Source organism: Ascaphus truei, chromosome 4 (assembly GCF_040206685.1).
Source record: "Ascaphus truei isolate aAscTru1 chromosome 4, aAscTru1.hap1, whole genome shotgun sequence".
NCBI classification, from domain to species: Eukaryota; Metazoa; Chordata; class Amphibia; order Anura; family Ascaphidae; genus Ascaphus; species Ascaphus truei.
In genome coordinates, this window is record NC_134486.1 from 126,553,193 (window position 1) to 126,572,085 (window position 18,893).

Here is an 18,893-nt window from a genome sequence, read left to right on the forward strand (position 1 = left end):
CTTTCTTTTTCCCACTCATGTCTCTCTCTCTCTTCTCCCATTCATGTCTGTCTCTTTTCCACTTTGTTTCTCTCTCTTTTCTCCCCCCCATGTATCTCTCTCTTTTCTCCCCCTTATGTCTCTCTCGCTTTTCTTCCCCTCATATCTTTCTTTTCCCTCTTATGTATTTCTCTTCTTGTACTTCATTTTCTCTTTGTGTCTCTTCCTTCCTGTATTCTTCCTCTCATGTCTGTTTTTACCCCTGTGATTTAACCCTTCCCTCTCACCTTTCCAGCCTGTCTCTCAGGCAGCAGCTCCAGCCCTACGCTGCTCCACATGAGGCTCTGCTCCCTGACCTAGGCCCTGCCCACCCATGGAGGATCTGGAGAGGAAGGGATTTCCCCTCTGTCCTTTCTTCCTGCATCTCAGGGCCCCGCCCCCTGACCCAGGCCCGCCCATCTGCAGAGGAAGGGATTTCTCTCTGTCCTTCCTACTGCATCTCAGGCCTCGCAATGGGCCACCGACAGGGAGGGGGGGGAGAGTGGACCCCCAAGAGTGCGGGCCCTCAGGCTGCCTGGGCTATAGCTATGCCTCTGCCTTAGGCCAATATTTACGAAGTGGTTCTATGCTATAAGACAGCGGTGCGCAAAGAGGGGGGCGCGACCCCCAGGGGGGGCGGGAGATTGTGCTGGGGGGGCGCGGGCAGTTGCAGAGGCCCCGCACTCTTCCCCCAGGCATTTAAATTAAAATGCCGGGGGATCACGTGAGGCCCCTGCAACTGTTTACTTACCGGGATTCAGCCGTCTGTATTGCGTCGCCATGGCAACGCGGCGTCAATAGACGCCGCGGCATCATGTGACCTGACGTCACACGCCCACGCAGCGTCATCTGACGCGTCTGAAGGAAGGCGGGGGGGGCGCGAGAGCCGGGGGCAGAGATACAGGGGGGCGCAGCACAAAAAGTTTGCGCTCCCCTGCTATAAGACACCTTTTGGCCTATTCAACTGGATAGGTCATAAAGTATTTTTTTACGGCTAGAGATGTGCAAACTTTGTGTGCTCTTAGTTGCTATTTTGAAGTTCACTTTGCAACAAAAGTACATGGCAAATTCGATTAATGCTGGAAAGTCAGTGGGCATGGCAGTTCTGATTACAATTTCGATCTCTGTTCAAAGCTGAAAGTAAACAAAAGTTTTTTTTAGGCCACGGGGCCTCTATTTTGCCACTTTAAAAAAGGTGAAAGAGCAAATTTCTTACCATTTGAATAATTTCGGTAAAACTTTTGGCGCAAAAAGTTAGTTGGAATTTCCACAAATTTTGTTGACTTTTTAAAAGTTTGATCAAAACTACAGGGCAGCGAAACGCGCCAGGTACACACATCTCCCTACTTCTGGCTCTGGCAGGTATCTTATGGTATAGTAGATGGCCATATAGATTTTTCTTTTTTTCGAATTAAATAACCCTTTGCTTGCTTAAGGATTAAGAATATTTTTGCCTCATATTATTGTACAAGAGGTGATTGACATCCTATTGACATATGGTATTTGACCAATATGGTTTGTTTTTTCCAGCCTTTTCTGTCTCTACAGTATATAAACCAGTCTAGAGTAAATGACAGATAGATGGAAAATAAGACCGTTTTTGCTCACCTCTACGAGTGACTTTTTCTTTAATGGCATAATGTACTTCTGTCAAAGCCAAATACTGAGAAAGCAAGTACAGGTAGTAAACATTTACCCAATATTGTTTTTATTTTTCCATCAATATATAAGAAACATTATGTCAGAGTTTCCAAGTAGAAAGCTACACCACTGTATGTGCAGTGTCATTGGAAGTAACCCTTATTGATGTCAGGAGCTTCCCCGATACTAGCGATGTCATCACTTGGAATGAATGTATTTAAGAAATAATGTTTTGGCTGTTATAACATTTCCTGTCAGAATTTTGGGTTATGTCACCTACTGTATGTTGCACTTTAACCCAGGCTGTGCTGACAAGCTGTGTAATGCGGCAGGCATACGCTTACAGGTGTCCATGTTAAAATGGATTTAAAGCAAAAGGTAACACTGTGAGCACATTTGCATGCAATTTCCCAGAATCCCTGGCTGCAGTTGAAGCATTGTATGCTAGGAGATAATGGTGAACGTCAGGGATGCAGACCTGTCTGAGACATGTGAATGTGCTCACAAGTGATCTTTTCTTTTGCAGTTTACTTGGAAATGTATTTGTCTAGTGGAAAGTGTAGTGGCTACAAAAAAAGATGCTAAAACTGCTAGGACACTGAACAAGTGAAGCCATTATTTTACACTGAATCATTAGGCACATTAAACCTACTCTCCATTTAATTGTTAATATCTGTCGAAGTGTACATGTACCATGAGTGCTCAATTGCATGTCACTACCCAGAATCCCTGGCTACATCCCTGGCTAAAGTGGAAAACAGTATGCTGTGTGATTATCTGGTAAAGCAGGTTGGTGGACCTCTCTAAAACATGAATGTGGTCCAGACCGGCTGGGACGGTGGCCGGCTCGATGCCGGGGGAGAGCATGGACCTCTTACCTTCTTCAGCATCTCCTCCTGCTCCTCATCAGCAGCATTTCCTCCAACTACGTCGCCTTGTCGTGACGTCGCGGCATCACACGGAGAAGATGCTGGAGATGAGCAGCAGGAATGCCGGAGCTTACAGAGGCCCCGCGCTCTCCCCCGGCAAGCAGTTTAACTGTTGTGGGGAAGAGCATGGGGCCTCTGTAAGCGTGGGGCTTGGTGCAATGGCACGAATGGCTGGTAATCATTACGGTACTCTGTATTTTTAATGTTTTTTGTCCCTTTTTTGTTTACTCACCATAACCTATATGTGTACCTGATTATTTAGGCACAGTATTAATCCCTAACAAAACTGGTGGGAATTTTCTAATTTATTCCTGTTTTGCTACTCACAATTAGGCCTTTAGTCATACAGTTAAAAACGATTAACCATATCTGTAATGTATGAAGCAATATTAACAGTAGTAGATAAAGTAATCTACATAGTGACACGGGTCAGTACTTTTTGTCCGTGTTTAAGCAATGTTTAAGAGGCACTCTTGGCGACACCTTTTTTGTGTGTGCGTTTCTTAATAGGTTTGAAGCAGGGGGTGTCCGGAGCTGAACCTCGTTAATTTCAGCTTCCCAAGATACTTCGGAAGGGGGTAAAAGCAGCAGCCCAGGTGGGGCGAGTCGGGGCTATCAAAATGTCTGCTTCAAATGTCCCACCTCTTGCAGGCCAATAGGAAGCCGTGATGTCATCCCTTGCAGCTTCCTATTGGCCCACGTGACATGTGACATTAAAACTGCGCAGAGATGCCGGCACACCTTACGGAGATAAGTATCTCGGAAAGCAAGGGGGTCCCCAGAGCCAAAAACAACGCAGTTCAGCTATTTAAAAAAATACATAATGTTTCCCAGGAGTGCTCCTTTTTTAAGTAATGTTTTAATTTTCCAATTCACTGAAAGTATATGGGGCATATGTACTAAAACAAAAAACTGCACCACATGTATGAAAGGATTTTTTTTCTTTGCCCCACTCTTTTCTTGATATTTATTGTCCCTGTCTTAAAACGCCAGGCGAAAAAGTTTGAAGCTATAGCTTTGGGGCTTTGTGACTTGACAGGGATGTACTTGCCATAACCCTTGCTTATCTATATCTGATCTTCACTCTAGATTTAGTTTTGAAATCCTTCTTGAATGGGCAATTTGATTGTTTGATTGACAACTGTAGGAATTCTGTTTTAAATTCTCCTCAACGAAACAGCATGTAGACGGATGCCGGTGATGTATATAAACCGAGTAATCTCTGTGGAATATATTTCCTAATTAAACCATCTTAAGCAAGGGTTTACTGAGAACCACTTATACTTTAGGAGGATTAGTAGGTAATGGTTTAACCTGAAACTGCGGGTTTAATCCACGTTTCTTTGAAACCTTGCCACAGCCAGGAGGAAAATAATTGACAGGAAAGAATATGATCAGAAATAATGTCCCTATAAAATCTCCCTATCAACATATTTTGTTCTAGCTACTGCTAAATATGTTTTATAATGTTTCTGATTTAACACACTACCCATATACATAAATATACAATAATGTGGAATCGGATTATTCCACGTTTACTGTTTTGTAACGTTAAAATGATTGTGTAATATTCACATATTTATTTTGTGTATGTGGTTTATTTACCCTGCACTCTGCTGGTATTTGATAAAATGACGATATATTGTTATGAATTTTATGTTATGAATAATTGTTATGAATTTGCTACATGACCAATTCTTTTTTCTACAAAACAAATGTCTGGATTTTGACAAAAACTTGAACTTTAGAAATAAAAATTGTAATAAAATGATACATTGTTTGTTTTACTCAAGACACCATTTCTTGTGCTGGGTAAGATGCTGTGAAGTCTGGTTCCTTGTCTCAACACAGATACATTTGCTTCCTAAAGATAAATATCTTAAGCAAGCATTGCTTTAAAGCTGCAGACCAAGCAATATCCTACGTTTTTTTTTATTTTTTAAATAAATCAGTTCTGTACTATGAGAATACTTGTAGCATTTTTTTATACAACTCTGAATTACATTTTTAAAGTATTATAATGTAACAAGTCTTTTTTGTTTCTATAGCAACCATTTACAAAGTCACATCCCCTTCCTATTCTGAAACAGGCTCTGGCACACATCTTTTTAAGCCCTGCCCTCTTTCTCTAAAAGTGCACAAGCTCAATTGTATCTAGTGACTGCCTAGTCAAATTATCTTCCCTACAGAATTGTGTCATATTAATATGCATTTCACTGGCTGCAGAATACTCCGCTGCAGTCATTTAGTGTACCCCCGAGCCGAATCTTCGCAGATCAATCACAGGAGAATGGATCGATCGGAAACTTGGCTAATTACTTATTGTGTGGATTGTATTGATGCACATAATAAAGGGGGGGGGGAATGGTAGCTTGGACTGTTGCTTTAAACAAAACTCTCCTAATTAACTAACGGTGGAATAATTTTTTTACTATGCAACTTATGGATATTAATGCATAATATAGGAGAAATTTTCATTTTTATTGTTCAGGACTGGGCATATATTTTTCATTTATCTGTTAGTTTTGAGTTGGATATGGATCCATATTTACTGCTGTGAAAATGATTGATTTTTAATCGATATTCATGTTTGTACGTATAAAATATTTTGACGGCAAGAATGTATAGATGTATTAAATAATTTGTATTCTTTTGTATTACATTTCAAGCAAAATACATTTTCATTGCATATATATGTAGTTACTGTACAGCAAAAACTATAGAATGGAATGCTCCCATACCTAAATTTAGACCGAAAACATTCCAAATCCAGATCCAAGATAGGTCGCAAATTATGAGCCATTGGAAATTGAGGATTAACACTGAATGGATTATCAAGTCATTCGTTGAGGATATATAGTACAGGACCCCTAAAGGAGTGTTAATTGCTAACATGAAGTGTTAAAGTGGTGGAAAAGAAACGTAAGAACCGTGCGTTTTAGGCAATTAACAATTAGGAGAGATATTGAATATAGGGAATGATAACAGTTGCTTTGATGAAAGCCAAAAGTAGAACAGAGTTTATCTGTTGTAAATGATTTTTACACATAAGCCAGACTGGAACATACAGTAAATTCAATGATGCCATTAGCTTTTATAGCAGTAATAAATCCGTAGGGAAGTTTAGAGTCTTTGATCAAAGTTGAAAGATAAGAAAATCGATGGTGGCATATTTTCTTAGATAAAATAAAGCAATCACCCAAACATTGTGGAGATAAAGGTTTTTATGTAGCTATAGTCACTCTACTCTTTCAATCTGAAGTCCCACTTAAATTACATCCAAGTCATTTGGATGGTGTAGAAGTCATGTAGCACTTAACCCCCCCCCCCCAAATTATTATAGTAACAGTGCAATACTCAATCAATGATGTGCATATATTGTGATGATAATATGTGAACACTATGGGGCAGATCCACAAAGCTCTGTTAAATCTGTGCTCCTAACGTAACATTACCTAACTAGTAGTGTTGTACCGGGTCCTAAATTTTCCGAAAACTGGGTAACGGGTACCCGGGGAAATGGGACCATTATACCCGGCCGGGTACCCGGCTACCCGGTCGGCTACGTAAAACCAATTTGTTAGAAACCATCAACTACGTATATATTAATATTAACAATTCTTGTGCTCATGCTATATGAATAGTGCAATATAAACCTACTAAATAAAATGTTAGATTTCCCTACAGAGCTATTTTAGGCTTTGAGAATGAGCAGTACTCCTAAGAAGAAGTTTGTAAATTAAATGTTTGCCCTGTGAACCCCCCGACTTCTACACTACTGGCTACTTGTTTTCAATCATACATCCTGTTTCATTTTAACCTCGGTCCGGATTAGGACTTTTTAAAGTTTTCTTCTTCTCTGTCCTATTGCAGCCTTGCAATAATGAGTTCACTTTGGAATTTTTTTCAAGTGTCACCTTACGAAGAGACGAAAGCCGTGTGCAAATTATGTAATTCTGTTTTATCACGAGGACGTACAAGTACCAGAACCTTCGGAACATCAACGTTAATTAAACATTTACTTTTAAAACATTATACTGAATTCAGTAGAATGGATAAGAAGAGGAAATTAGATGACCCCATTGCGGAACCATAGCGTCCAGATAAAGGACAAACATTGGAACAGTGTTTGGACAAAATCAAGTTATGGGACATAAATCATTTTAAGGCAACTGAAATTCATTATAAAACTGGAGAAATTATAGCTGTGGACAACCAGACTTTTTCAAATGTCGAAAACGTAGGATGTATTAATCTTGTCCAATCATTGGAGCAGCGATACAAAATACCTTCCTGAAATTTTTTACCCATAATATTATTCCAACAATTTACGATAAATGTTGGACAAAAATTCACGATTTGCTGAACATTGATAATTCACCAAACAATTCCATCTCCTTGACATCTGACATATGGACCTGTTCAGAGACTAACGAAAGTTTTTTAAGCCTTAGTGGACATTGGATCACTGAGGAATTTAAGAAAATATGTGTTGTTTTAAATGCTCGCCATTTTCCAGGAAGACACACAGGTATTGCCATTAGTGATGCATTAGGTGAGATGCTACAACTCTGGAAGTTATGTCCTGAAAAAAATATACATGTATTGCTTCGGGACAACGCACGTAATATGAAAAGTGGGCTAAATATGACCGGTCTGACAAATGAGTCCTGCTTCATCCATTGTCTATGTAGCCATGCCATGTCTGGCAACTATTCTGCCCTATCCTGACATGTCAGTCCTGTTAACAGCAGGCAGTGTTAGGACCAATCATGAGTTTTCCCCACCCTTGAGTGACAGGGGAGGAGGTGGAATCAGATCTGTGTTCTACCCAATCCTAGGTTCAGACCTGGTACCCTCCCCCTACTGTTCTCATGGAAGTTGCATCTCTAAATTGTTAGTTGGTCTCTACCGTGAGAGAGACAAGGTATCACTCTGGGCTGCTGTGTACTGGCAGGCCCAGGTTCTCTTCCCTTCGGAGGAGAGCGAGGGGTTACCTATTCCCCTGGTTCTGCTAGAGGATCAGGGAAGAGCTAGGACTGCTGCGACGGCCCTTGACCCGTAGTGCAGGTCCAGGGACCATCTGAAGGTTGAGAGACCAGAGCTGTGACTGCCTTGAGCAGAGTTGCCTAGAGGCTGTGCTAAGCAGAAGAATAAACCAGTTCATGTTATATATATCTCCTGCCTGGTGTGTAATCTTTCCGGGGGGAGAGGAGTCGGTTCTACTGTGGGAGATTACCTTCATACATCTGGAGCCTACAGCAGATGGAGGTGCTGCGTACCATGGAATAAATGTCGGGTATGTACCCCAGAAGCCTGTTCTGCAGTCCCCACGGACATCGGCAGACACCTCAGCCTCTTGTAAGCCAACAGGTAGCATGCCCCATATACCTGGTAACAGGGGAATCTCCCATCGGTTGGGGAAACATCTACAATTGGTGCACCATGATAGCATATTTTCTGAAAAAAAGTGCCGCAATATTGTTACTCATTTTAATCACTCACAAGTAGCTTCGACGAAGCTGAAGGAAATACAAACCAACTTTTCGCTTCCACAGCACAAGCTGGTACAAGATGTAGCAACGAGGTGGAATTCTACATATGATATGGTGAAGAGGATATTTGAACAAAAGCAGGCCATCACATTATACTCATCAGATCACAACATATCCAACTTGACTGCTGTCAATTTTAAGCTGATTGAAAATGTAGTTGTACTATTGGAACAATTTTTCACCGTCACAGTCGAAGCCAGTGCAGACGAAGCTCTTATTTCGATGGTGATTCCAAATGTAGATGCTTTAGAGCGCTTTCTCAGCCAAACTAAAACCAACAATTTTATTTATTTATTTATTTATAAAATATTTTACCAGGAAGTAATACATTGAGAGTTACCTCTCGTTTTCAAGTATGTCCTGGGCACAGAGTAAAACAAAATAATACATGGTTACAAATACAGTTACATAAATGAACATGGTATACATTATATACAAGAGGCACCAAAACAATGCAAACAGAACTGCTGCAATCTTTGCAAGCTAGATTTCATAATGTGGAATTTAATAAATTGTATGTGATCGCCACCGTTTTGGATCCACATTACAAACTTACATTTTTAGAACCCAGTGAACGCGTTATTGCTAAAACTTCGATAATAGAAGAAATGAAAATTCTGTCTCCAATATGTGCAAAAAATGATGATGAACAACAAGAAGCAACAGAAGATAAAAATAATTACGCAAAAATTAAAGATGTGTGGGCTTGCTTAAATGACATTTCATTGGAAAATGAAAGCCAACAGGAAGATTTTTCAACTGCGGATGATAATACGTCTTATTCGAAAGAAGAGCACTAATTTGAACATTCTCTTAAATGTAATAACATCCCTCATAAAGGAAATCCTTTAACATGATGGGCAAAAAAGGCCGCTATCTTTCCAGAATTGTCAAATTGGCAATTACTTGTCACCTCCAAGCAGCGTACCCAGTGAAAGGATGTTTAGTGAGGCAGGAATCATATACGAAGAGCAGAGGAATAAAATGCTGAATTTTGATTATTAACGTTGCATTTTGCAGTAAAATATTAAAATTGCAAAAAGTTAAAGTTAAAAGCTGGTACTGGTAGTCTTAAGTTAACCAGTCGTTACAAACAGTGTGGTGGTGAAGTACCGACTGGGCAGTCCCTACCTTATAGCGTGCACACAGTGCTTGCATATGCATAATATACAAATGTGTGAGAAAATTATTAATATTAATATTTCATATTGTTTAAAATGTTAAAACTGGTACTGCTACATTTAACCAGTCGTTTAGCATAATTATGATGCATAATATGTAACATGCATAAAAAAAAAACATTGTTTATCTGTCTTGCAGAAGTTCATTTAATTTGTTTTATACACCAGTATCCGGTGCCGGTTCCTACCCGGCGCCGGTCCCAGCCCTCTGGTGCCGGGGCCGAGGTAATGTGCAGGTAGCTAGAAAAGCGCCGAGTACTAGGTAATTTACGAGTACTTGGTACATCACTACTAACTAGGTAATGGACAATTGGTTTCCCTGAGTTTAACGGATATCCACAAAGCTAATTATATGCAAAAACAGCGGCCGTTAGTTATCTCATTAGAATAGGCTTACTACCATATGAAGTTAGCTCTGCCTTGCATTAGCTTAACATGACTTGCGTTATGCCTGTCTTACCTAAAAGTTGTGTTAGCTCACACCTGTAGCTCATCATACTCGTGGGGGACACTCTCGTGGCTAATGCTAAGGCTACGGCCCCAGTGCCTGTGCTGCACGCGCATCTGCAAGGGGCGGTGCGTGCATCCGAATTCCCCAGTCTGCAGAGAGCAGCAGGGGGAAAAGACAGGGGGGAGGGCGTGACGGGGGCACGGCCGTGATGTCACCCGGCAGGTTCGCCCTCATTGGCTGAACCGCCGGGGGCGTAGCATAGCGCTCTGTCGCGAGTCCTGCTCTCAATTCTCTTGAGAGCAGGAGTTTCTATCGACGCAGCAGCCCCCCCGGACCCATTGTGGGGCAGCTCTTGTCCCTGCAGCGTCCGCCACAGCGGGTGCTGCAGTAGCCAGCGGGGACCTGGCCTTAAGCTGCTGCTCTGAATAGCACAGTTTGTGGGTTCTGATGCGGTTGGGACTGACAGTACCCTTTTATCACAAGAGGCCTTAGGCTTGTCAGTAAAGGTCTTTTGGGAGCATATCTCCTAGGTATCTAGGGTGTGCTGACCCCCGGCGTTTCCCATATGTTATTTGGAGGGAGGTTTGGGGTGATATATACATATAGTGCTTGGGACTCTACCAAAATAGGTCTCATTCTGCCCCTCCCATATTTCGGGGTCTGGACAGAGTGAACGCCACCTTTAGGTATAGCCTAGACAACGTCAGGTTAAATCCCCATGTTCCTATTTGCACTCGCTAAACCAGAAATGCTAGGCTGGGAAAGATTCAATCCTTGGAGTAACCTCCATAGCCATACATAAACAATATTAAAATCACATTTATTTAACATATATACAAGAAATCTTAATGTGATTTTAATATTGTTTATGTATGGCTATGGAGGTTACTCCAAGGATTGAATCTTTCCCAGCCTAGCATTTCTGGTTTAGCGAGTGCAAATAGGAATCTTTTAGGCCACTGCTGTGTCCTTTCACCGTTTTCTAGTACATACCCTTCCTGTATGCACCCTATCTTTTGATTACCAGCACATAAGTTAAATAGGACACTTTAGGTGAGCGGTAGCCATTTTTCTGATTTGTAGTAAATCCCCATGTTACCTGAACGGCCTGTAGTGGATAAGCAGTGTTACAGGGAACACCTCTTTTGTATATCATTAGCACTAAATGCCAGAAACAAAATAACCATACATTATTTAAGGGTAGCACTGGATTCATGTTATTTGCTTTAGTGCATAGGTGTTATGGTTAATATTAGGCTAACGGAGCTTGAGAATCTGCCCCCATGTTTGTAACCTTTACACATCGAAATTGAACCCGATAGTCTGTTACGTTCTGTTAATTAATATTGTTTCATTTTGTAACCAGTACAGTACTTTGAATAATTGGTTTTAGATGTCGTGGCTCAATTTGACTATGATTCACCAACAGCAAGATCAGCATTATTACTTCTCTGCAAAGTCCACTTGAGCGAGTTGTCTAGAGGCTGTGCCAAGCAGAAGAATAAACCAGTTCATGTTATATATATCTCCTGCCTGGTGTGTAATCTTTCCGGGGGGAGAGGAGTCGGTTCTACTGTGGGAGATTACCTTCATACATCTGGAGCCTAAAGCAGATGGAGGTGCTGCGTACCATGGAATAAATGTCGGGTATGTACCCCAGAAGCCTGTTCTGCAGTCCCCACGGACATCGGCAGACACCTCAGCCTCTTGTAAGCCAACAGGTAGCATGCCCCATATACCTGGTAACAGGGGAATCTCCCATCGGTTGGGGAAACATCTACAATTGGTGCACCATGATAGCATATTTTCTGAAAAAAAGTGCCGCAATATTGTTACTCATTTTAATCACTCACAAGTAGCTTCGACGAAGCTGAAGGAAATACAAACCAACTTTTCGCTTCCACAGCACAAGCTGGTACAAGATGTAGCAACGAGGTGGAATTTTACATATGATATGGTGAAGAGGATATTTGAACAAAAGCAGGCCATCACATTATACTCATTAGATCACAACATATCCAACTTGACTGCTGTCAATTTTAAGCTGATTAAAAATGTAGTTGTACTATTGGAACAATTTTTCACCGTCACAGTCGAAGCCAGTGCAGACGAAGCTCTTATTTCGATGGTGATTCCAAATGTAGATGCTTTAGAGCGCTTTCTCAGCCAAACCAAAACCAACAATTTTATTTATTTATTTATTTATAAAATATTTTACCAGGAAGTAATACATTGAGAGTTACCTCTCGTTTTCAAGTATGTCCTGGGCACAGAGTAAAACAAAATAATACATGGTTACAAATACAGTTACATAAATGAACAAGGTATACATTATATACAAGAGGCACCAAAACAAACAGAACTGCTGCAATCTTTGCAAGCTAGATTTCATAATGTGGAATTTAATAAATTGTATGTGATCGCCACCGTTTTGGATCCACATTACAAACTTACATTTTTAGAACCCAATGAACGCGTTATTGCTAAAACTTCGATAATAGAAGAAATGAAAATTCTGTCTCCAATATGTGCAAAAAATGATGATGAACAACAAGAAGCAACAGAAGATAAAAAATAATTACGCAAAAATTAAAGATGTGTGGGCTTGCTTAAATGACATTTCATTGGAAAATGAAAGCCAACAGGAAGATTTTTCAACTGCGGATGATAATACGTCTTATTCGAAAGAAGAGCACTAATTTGAACATTCTCTTAAATGTAATAACATCCCTCATAAAGGAAATCCTTTAACATGATGGGCAAAAAAGGCCGCTATCTTTCCAGAATTGTCAAATTGGCAATTACTTGTCACCTCCAAGCAGCGTACCCAGTGAAAGGATGTTTAGTGAGGCAGGAATCATATACGAAGAGCAGAGGAATAAAATGCTGAATTTTGATTATTAACGTTGCATTTTGCAGTAAAATATTAAAATTGCAAAAAGTTAAAGTTAAAAGCTGGTACTGGTAGTCTTAAGTTAACCAGTCGTTACAAACAGTGTGGTGGTGAAGTACTGACTGGGCAGTCCCTACCTTATAGCGTGCACACAGTGCTTGCATATGCATAATATACAAATGTGTGAGAAAATATTAATATTTCATATTGTTTAAAATGTTAAAACTGGTACTGCTACATTTAACCAGTCGTTTAGCATAATTATGATGCATAATATGTAACATGCATAAATAAAAACATTGTTTATCTGTCTTGCAGAAGTTCATTTAATTTGTTTTATGCACCAGTATCCGGTGCCGGTTCCTACCCGGCGCCGGTCCCAGCCCTCTGGTGCCGGGGCCGAGGTAATATGCAGGTAGCTAGAAAAGTACCGAGTACCAGGTAATTTACGAGTACTTGGTACATCACTACTAACTAGGTAATGGACAATTGGTTTCCCCGAGTTTAACGGATATCCACAAAGCTAATTATATGCAAAAATAGCGGCCGTTAGTTATCTCATTAGAATAGGCTTACTACCATATGAAGTTAGCTCTGCCTTGCATTAGCTTAACATGACTTGCGTTATGCCTGTCTTACCTAAAAGTTGTGTTAGCTCACACCTGTAGCTCATCATACTCGTGGGGGACACTCTCGTGGCTAATGCTAAGGCTACGGCCCCAGTGCCAGTGCTGCACGCGCATCTGCAAGGCAGGCGGTGCGTGCATCCGAATTCCCCAGTATGCAGAGAGCTGCAGGGGGAAAAGACAGGGGGGAGGGCGTGACGGGGGCACGGCCGTGATGTCACCCGGCATGTTCGCCCTCATTGGCTGAACCGCCGGGGGCGTAGCATAGCGCTCTGTCGCGAGTCCTGCTCTCAATTCTCTTGAGAGCAGGAGTTTCTATCGACGCAGCAGCCCCCCCGGCCCCATTGTGGGGCAGCTCTTGTCCTTGCAGCGTCCGCCACAGCGGGTGCTGCAGTAGCCAGCGGGGACCTGGCCTTAAGCTGCTGCTCTGAATAGCAGAGGTTGTGGGTTCTGATCCGGTTGGGACTGACAGTACCCTTTTATCACAAGAGGCCTTAGGCTTGTCAGTAAAGGTCTTTTGGGAGCATATCTCCTAGGTATCTAGGGTGTGCTGACCCCCGGCGTTTCCCATATGTTATTTGGAGGGAGGTTTGGGGGGATATATACATATAGTGCTTGGGACTCTACCAAAATAGGTCTCATTCTGCCCCTCCCATATTTCGGGGTCTGGACAGAGTGAACGCCACCTTTAGGTATAACCTAGACAACATCAGGTTAAATCCCTGTGTTACCTGAACGGCCTGTAGTGAATAAGCAGTGTTACGGGGAACACCTCTTTTGTATATCATTAGCACTAAATGCCAGAAACAAAATAACCATACATTATTTAAGGGTAGCACTGGGTTCATGTTATTTGCTTTAGTGCATAGGTGTTATGGTTAATATTAGGCTAATGGAGCTTGAGAATCTGCCCCCATGTTTGTTACCTTTCCGCATCGAAATTGAACCCGATAGTCTGTTACGTTCTGTTAATTAATATTGTTTCAGTTTGTAACCAGTACAGTACTTTGAATAATTGGTTTTAGATGTCGTGGCTCAATTTGACTATGATTCACCAACAGCAAGATCAGCATTATTACTTCTCTGCAAAGTCCACTTGAGCGAGTTGTCTTTATAACGGGCGTAAGTACAGTTAGCCGCTGAAACTATGTCGTGTATGGGGCTGCACTTTGTCAACACAGGACAATATTGGCAAGTGGGGAATGTCTTAGGAGTCCAAGATCCAATGGCAATACTAAATATATCCAAAGTACATATACAGTACATATGCTACTTATTTTACTGTAGCTCTGTTGCGTGGAGCTATATCGGCTGCAATGTGATATAGTAACATTGTAATTAAGGTTTAAAAAAGACATGTCCATCAAGTTCAACCTAAATTCTACTATACTCATGCTATATTTAGGTTGGTTATTTGTATTATATCGCTAACAGAGGGCAATAATTTTCAACACTATGATCTCCTTCAATATCGACGGTGCTTTCATAACAATTTAACACGTCAATCCACATTAACTACCCTCCTAAAAGTTTGCAATGATATCCAGTGTGGAATGGAACTGGGACAACATACTGGTGCAATATTTCCTAGATTTTGCAAAGGCTTTTGATACTGTTGATCATGTTAGCTTGCTAAACAAACTCCAGTGCTTTGGAATAAGGAAACATGCTTTAAACTGGTTTCACTCATACTTATCGGGTAGACATGTGTCTATGTCCCGCAAGGCTCTGTCCTGGCGCCCCTACTCTTTTCAGTCTTCATCAATGATCTTCCTACAGCTTGTAAGGGAGCTTCAATATACATGTAGGCAGATGACACAATCTTATATGCACACAGCCCTAGCCTCTCCGACCTTGAACATGTACTCCAATCTGATTTTTTTGAGACTCGAAAACTGGATTTCCCAAACAAACTGTTTTTAAACACTGACAAGACTGTAACAATGGTATTTGGGACCAAGGCTAAACTTCTAAAGCTATCAATGACGAAGCTTCAGATCAGAACCAACTCTAATACCATCCAAGCCCTTGTCACTAGTTTCAAATATCTGGGCATATGGTTTGACTCAAATTTAACATTTGGGTTGCACATTGATACCCTGACATCCAAAACCTATGCCAAACTAGGTGTACTTTATAGGAACAAATCCTCCCTAAACCCACTGGTCCGAAAGCGCATCGCACAGCAGATTCTAAAACTAAACTATAGGCTATGGGGACATAGTATATTGCACAGCACCCGAAACCCACATTAGCAAACTAGACAACCTCTACAATTCAATATGCCGCTTTGTTCTCCAATCTTACTACAACACATATCACTGCAAAATGCTCAAAGAACTAGATTGGTCATCACTTGCGTCTGGCGCAAAGTTCATCTATTCTGTCTTGCCTTCAAATACGTCTTGGGCAAGCTAACCGCCTATCTGAACAAGCTGCTCACCCCTACCACATGAAGCACTTATCACCTGAGATCTGGCTCCATAAGACTGTTCATGGTCCCATGGTTCAGAAAAGTATCCGGCTGCTCTTCCTTCTCTTACCGTGCACCTCACAACTGGAACAACCTACTCATAACCTCACAACTGGAACAGCCCTTTGAGACTTTCAAAGCCGCCACCAGTCTAAGTTCTTTAAAAACTAAAGCTGTCTCACATTTTAATCTAATCTGTAACTGTTACATATGCCTATAATATATATTATCTCGAACTGTTCATGCAATGTCTTTATATATGTAACGGTTTTTCTGGACCCACCCAATCTCACATGGGCCCCTGTGGTCTAACTGGTGCCCATTACATGTATGTATGTGGTGGTGCACCTGCTGGCTTACAGGACTCCTGAGTCTCCCGCTTGGATGGTATGGGGATATCAGCAAGACAGGCATCTGAGGTAGTGGGGATTGAGTCCTACTCACATCTGATGCAGCGCCTCCACCTCATCAGGATCTCTGCGTCCACAGGGGGATGTATCTGATGAGGAACTCCTTCTTGGTGCCTTCCTCTGCTGAGTAACTCCACACTCACACATGAGGGTTACGGTGAATAAGGGCATCTTTATTATCATCATAGGCAGACTGCCCCTCACAGCGGTCTTCCCTAGCCGCTCATTCCTTTGCTGTACATCCTTTCAGAAGGTCCTTCCCTTGCAATGGAGTTGGGTCACCTCTCCCCTCAGGGAGATCCCCACCTGTGTCAGGTCCCTGAACACAGTGTAGATGACTCTGACAGCCTAACTGCTGCAGACCTCCTGAACTGTATAGAACTACTGAACCACTCTGCAACTCCTGCTTCAACAACCTCTAACTTTAGACAGTGCTGTGTCTTATATAGACTCAGAAAACAGCCACACACCTTGTGTCACTAATAGTGGACACAGAGCATGTTGCCACTCCCCTTGTGTACATATGACTCCTCACCAGGGTGTGAGGGCAAACCTCCATGATTGATGCTGGCAATCCTGCATACTTACCAGGTTTTACTGCCAGCATGAGAAAGAACTGGATACCATTTTTATACATGGCTACATATATAATGTATATCCCTGCTCACTTAATGTAACCATGTATTTGTCGAAAAAATAGATGTTCCAGGGCACTACGGAATTTTCAAAATGAATTTATTCGATCAGCAAACACGACGTTTCAACCAACTGCGTGACAGAAGCAATTCATACTGCTTTTGAAATGAATAAATACATATTTGTTTGCTGTTTTAACATTGAGGAGGCCTTCTCAAATTAGGTGCTTTGAAGGAAACTGATGTCACTGAGAGGGGAATGGTGGCCATATAAATTTAAGTTTTGGGATCAGGTTTTAGGAATAATACACAGTTTAAATCAGTGGGCCGAGAAAAGCCGGAGGTGAAAATGAACACCCTGTTGTACAGTATTTGGGCAACATCTTAAAAAAAAATATATATATATATATAACAATAAACATGCAAGGGGAACTGCCCTTTTAAAGTCCTACCTTGGCAACAAAGTGGCATGTTTATTCGGTTAAAAGCACCTCGACAATTGGACAAGCATAAGTATCTTTCAATATTTATTTTACACTTTTAACATTTACATGCTAAGCAAAAGCTTTGGTGAGTTTTCACAATCTGTAGCTAATGTCTTTGGGTGATGACACTGTTTGGCAGTTCTCCGAGCTTTGCTCTTTTTTTTTTTTTGCAAAGTCATTGTGAAGCAAGGCCTAGTCAAACGGATAAACATGAATACACCGGATATGCTTGAAACCAGTGATCCTGGAGAAATGTCAAACATATTTATTTTTCACAAAATATAAATGAGCAAAACTGTTACTTTAGGGCACAGGTGCTCCACTCCAGTCGTCAACACCCCCCTCCCCAAACAGATCAGGGGTTTTAGGATATCCCTGCTTCAGCGAAGGTGGCTCAGTCTCCACTGATTGAGCCACCTGTGCTGAAACAGGCTGTTCAACTGAACCACTAATTGAGCCACCTGTGCTGAAGCAGACTCTTCAACTGAGCCACTGATTGAGCCACCTGTGCTGAAGCAGGCTCTTCAACGGAGCCACTGATTGAAGCACGGATATCCTTAAAACCTGACCTGCTGGGGGGTCTTGAGGACTGGAGTTGGGAACCCCTGACTTTAGGGGGTTGCATTATTCTAAGGAAGCCAGTTACACTGATAAGTTGTTTAAATTATTTTTTTTTTTAATGATCAGCTATGTTGGAGTGCCCCTTTAATTAAACTAAGAATCTTACTTTATACTGGTTGTCTCTTCACTGCAGAGGGCAAATGAAAGATACAGCCCACAGAGAAGTCCCTCTCACCAACTCTGACCAGCTATTGGTTGTGAATGCACTTTCTGGAAGACATCACAAAAAGATGGCAACATATTTTAGGAATATCTCGACTAATTCCCTCGTGGGATTCCCCAGAATTCTAAGAGAGAGGCTGAGTCATGGAACAGTCTAATAACAAAACTGTGACTGGCACCGTACCCTCTGAAATATATCAGAGCTGATAATCGTCTTGTAGGTGTACCAGTTGCGAAGTGCCTGTAACCTTGGCCCTTAAACAAAGGGTGAGCTGTTCCCCTGCCAGCACAATAGAATTAGACTGCTTTTACTCTTTGGGCCGTTTGTAAAACAAGGCAAGTTTTACTCTTCAACCAAAGTATCTGTTGTCAGTCAACACTCTGGACCTTATGAGGCTGCATGGCAGCTGAGTATACCCATAATGAGATTCAGACAACCAACTGGAGACACCCAGAGAACCTTCTGTTTGCAGTTGATCTAAGCATGTGCAGCACAGGGAGCCATGCCACCCTGTAGCATAATATTTAGAGGTTGTATCTTCCTTGTGTGTCCTACTGCTACACACTACTGTATACTAGTAATAATAAGAGATAGGCGATTTCCACGGATCAGTCTCAAAAAGGACAATCCGCCTTTTCCGATTTTTGGTTTCTATCACTGAGAATAATAATCCGCAGTCGGGTTATTCTTAATCCGCACTCAGATTAAATTCGAGGGGGGAGATGGAGACTGTGGATTTTTAACAATTCGCCGTGCAGATTTCTGATTCAATGTGGAATCCGAGGGCAGATTCTTAAAAATCCACCCGGATT

General features: G+C 41.6%; 1 protein-coding gene across 6 annotated transcripts in view; it reads left to right on the forward strand.

Moving 5' to 3' along the window:
- PLEKHG1 (pleckstrin homology and RhoGEF domain containing G1) overlaps window positions 1–18,893 on the forward strand; it is a 283,450-nt gene that overhangs the window by 154,920 nt on the left and 109,637 nt on the right. The gene's annotated exons all lie outside the window — the stretch shown is intronic.